Consider the following 4,409-nt stretch of genomic DNA (forward strand, 5'->3'; position numbering starts at 1 on the left):
TAAATGAACTGGTCATTAATGAATAAATGAACGTCTTGTCAACAAAAAATTATTATTTAGTTACTCCAATAAACTCATCTCATGACAATAAAACTACGTGTCAGTTTTATTATATGAATGTATTTACTGTGTTTTAATTTTAGCATATATTCTCATTATTTATTTTGTTATTCAGTACATGATGACTTATTTCATGTATTTTTTCCAAAAAACTTCAAGTACCCCCAAAGCTTCTTCCAACAACATGATATCATGAATCGCGTAAATATACATGCCAATTTTAACTGTCGTGTTATCTGTACGCATTATAAGATTTCCGCTTGTATGTTCATGCCGCGTCAAATACCACAAGATTAGCGGTTACAGATATGTAAACCGGAGATTATTTGCGAAAATTGGCACGTGATCAAATGGTGTTGAATAAAACGCGAGGAGGGATGAAAATGCGTACGTACGGCACGCATAAGAACTGGCATGACATACAACCCTATTTCATGAGATCAGTCTGTTTCCGCGTACCCCATTTGAGAAAGACTGAATTAAGCTACTTCGGGCATTTTTTTGGCTCTATTTTCCACTTCCTGTCCCTAAACCTCAGTCTGCCACTTGAAAAGTCTTCTTACGCATACTGCAGTAACTCTCTTTAAGACTTCATGGACAGTTTGAGTCACTTCCCCAATTTCCCTAAACTTTCATGGGACAATGCGCTGCTTATTGAACGTTTTACTTTCAGCTAATCATAAAAGAGCTGAAGGTGTAGCAGTATGTTCGCACCACCTGGTGAGGGCGGATCTCCATGAAGCCCTCGGGACAAAAAATGTAGAGTTTACAGGATTGCATGACCTTGGTATGTGAGGCTGTTGTCAAAAGTCAGGAGGCAGATATGTAGAATATGTACGTAAATGTAGCTACGGTGCAACATTTTTATAACTGTGACCTAAACTCGCCGTGACACTAATTTCATGCCATTTACAGACATGAATAAGTGTCTCAGAATGGGCTGTTGGTTGGTGTTTAGGATGATGAGGAACTGATCTTTATTGGACAATAGCAAGCAGCAGGGGTGGAGAAAGTATGGACTCACCATGGGTAAATGAGAAGATAGTGAAGCTGTTATAAAGAGATGTTTATGTTTATGCATTTGGCAGATGCTTTTTTCCAAACGACTTACAGGGGAAAAACCAATCAAATCACTCAATCAATCAAATTTATTTATATAGCGCCAGATCACAACAAAAAAGTTATCTAATGACACTTTATATATAGAGTGGTCAAACCCAGACTCTAAGCCAATTTACAGAAACCCAGCAGAATCAACAGAAATGTTGGGTGGCCTTAGCTAACTGAGTCTCCACTAGAATTGTCAGTATGTGGGTGGGTGTGGAACCAAGTGAGTGGTCAATGGAGAACCAGGATGTATCTGTGAAGGGTCCTGGTAGAGCAGATTTTTACCTTGGTTACGTCGGGGGTAATCACTCCAACCAGAATCATCGGTGTACTACTAGAATACTGACTAGTCATAATTTCAGGGGAAAACTCCGATATAACTGAGTTGTCTGTGGATTTGCCTCATGTAATAGTGTGAGTGCTGGGAAAAAAACCTGAAAGACGAGTGAGTTTGTAATAGAAACCTAATGTCTGTGTTACCTGCGGATTTTTGTACAGGTATGTCAAATAAAACTTTGTTATATCTGAAAAATAGTTAATCTTTTATCTCAGTATTTATTTTCCCAACTTGCTTCGTAACATTAGTCTACATCTTGTTTGAATTTCTAGTCCTACTTTTAGGGACCAGTTTCAGAGAAGCACTCGTATGCTTTAATGATGAAGAAAAACCACAAGAAAGCCTGTTAACTCTTCCTAAATGCATCAATTTGGTGTCGTAAATGTTCGTTTTAAGTAACACATGCATTTAAAAATACATTGTATCACCCAGAGACTAGTGTCCTAGTTAGAAATTGGCTAAATAAAAGACGTAAAACCCTTGTGAAAGGGTAAACACTGGGGGCTTTTGTATGTAAAAATAAATAAATACATATAAAACCCTAACAATTTGGCAACCCTGACGTGATTGGTCGACTCTGAGACCGGGTTCCTTGGAGGATCGTGTCCGGGAGGATCGGCGGAGATTCACTCCAGATAATTCTAAGGCTGTCCTAACAACAAGATAAACATAAAACCCTTTCGGCCTGATCGTAATCAAGGTGTACAAGTATATTTGCATCAGTTATTAATCAGTATTGCAAAGAGATCCCCCCAAAACCATTCCCGAAATGTTCCTTTGGCCATCTTATTACTAGATCTTGCAATCCTCCAAATTTGAAGAAAATCGGATAAAAACTGATAAAATGGCAACCCAATGAGCGTGAAAACGTGCACAATTTATTGTTATAAGAGAGTAAATTATTGTACGTAATTTTTTGTAACACAATAAATAATTACTACTCAACTCCTGTGTCTTTTTTATTACAAAATACACACATCACATTGCTTTTCATTTACTGATCATTTTTGTTGAACAGCTGTTTGATTATCAATTCTTATTTTCAGTATTAAGACAATCAACCATTTTGTTACGAAAACCCTTCTTTTACAACCCTTTAATTGTAATAATAGAATGGTAACCTGTTATTTAAGTATTATTATGACTAAATATGCACAACTAGACAGATTTTGGTATGCTCCCTGGCTGCAGAAAATTTGGTAACAATCCGTGCGTTTACATGACAACTTTTATTCCTGGTTTAATCTGAATAACGTTACATCCTATTAAGATGACCATGTAAACACCTTATTCCAGCTGAAAAAGAATAGTTCAGAATAAATTTAAATCCGAATAAAGTCACTGGTTTAACCCCCTTTTAATTCCAAAACTAAATTATTCCTCGGACATGTAAACTCTTTATTCCGTTTGGACTTTATTCCTTCCATTCTGCGCATGCTCGTTGTCTTGTCCTGTCATGATGACGCACACATTCTGCGCTGGCGTGAGAATATGCAATGCAGTCTAGTCAACCCAAACCGTTCCAGTGGGCTATTCTGATGGGATCTACCAGCCTCTAAAACCCTGAAGGAATAGTTCATCACCTGTTTTTTTATCATTCATTTGTCATGCACTAATGAGTTCGATAAGTGGGTAAATCAGTTTGCACTGCAGTGCACTGATTCCCTTGTTCTCGCAGCCCTTCCGTTAGCTTAGCTTAGCCTAGTTTAGCATAATTGCTTCATTCCTATGGTCAGATGTAGCCAGGCTTTTACAGGTAATTTGTAGTATTTCATGAGTGATTTAGTGAAATTCAGTTCTCCCTAATCATTACTTTTGTCCGGTGGGGTCAATATGATCACAAATTGAGGCTCAAATCATAGCAATGTGACTTACCGCAGTAATAAAATCTTGGGAAATAAAAACTAATCCAAAGCTAAAACGGTAAAGCAAAGCTAATTTAACGCATGCATCCCTTCCAACAAAAGATTTTCCAGCTTTCATCAACACAACAGTCCCAAGATTGTATGAGTGCAGTAAGTCGCAGATCTAAAGAAATAATTAGGGAGAATCGGATTTCACAAAATCGCTTACAAAAGACAACAAATCACCTTTAAAAACTGGTTATGTGTGACCATGGAAATGCAGTGACTATGCTAAGCTAAGCTAACAGAAGGGCTGCCAGAACAAGGCAACGTTAGCAGTGCAGCGTAAACCCTTTTGCTCACTGATCTACCTCATTAATACCTCATGTAAACCTTTATTCGGGTTTAACATTTCCATGTAAACAGAAGAGAAAATACTTTCATTCCGAATTAATTTCTTCTGGAAAAATACATCGGATTTAAAAAACATCATGTAACCGTACCCAATGTGGCAAACGGATGTTTACATCGAACCTCATGTTTTCAATGGCGCGTTGTTCACCAAAATTCATGTAGTGTCCGTACACCAATATACTTCCATCAATAATATCGCGTATATGCCTTATAGATATATTGTTAAAACTTGTTCACAAATGTTATTTCCTCCTGTACCAGGAAGACTTAGATATCTAACAGAGATGCGACCATGTGGTAAGCCAGATTTGCATTCCAATCTTGTAGAGTCCGTACACCAAATAGTGTCCGTACACTATATCAAAAATATGTGGGTCTAATTTTATTGTTTCTGTCAATATATGGAATTTTTCAGCACGCATGCTTTGGACATGACATCTATGCAATAAAGAATGCATGATTATCCTGAGTGCTGAAACATTTGTATATCTTTGTAGGCACTAAATACGGAGGCTATTAGGCTGGAGTGTCCGTACACCGAAAAAATTCTGATTTGACAGGGGTACAAGCCTGCGAAATTTTTAGTAGACACCATAATACAAAACTATTTTGGACTTTAAAAGAGAAATATCAGACAAATAAAATGG

This window comes from Sphaeramia orbicularis, chromosome 20 (genome assembly GCF_902148855.1).
Source record: "Sphaeramia orbicularis chromosome 20, fSphaOr1.1, whole genome shotgun sequence".
Classification (NCBI taxonomy): Eukaryota; Metazoa; Chordata; class Actinopteri; order Kurtiformes; family Apogonidae; genus Sphaeramia; species Sphaeramia orbicularis.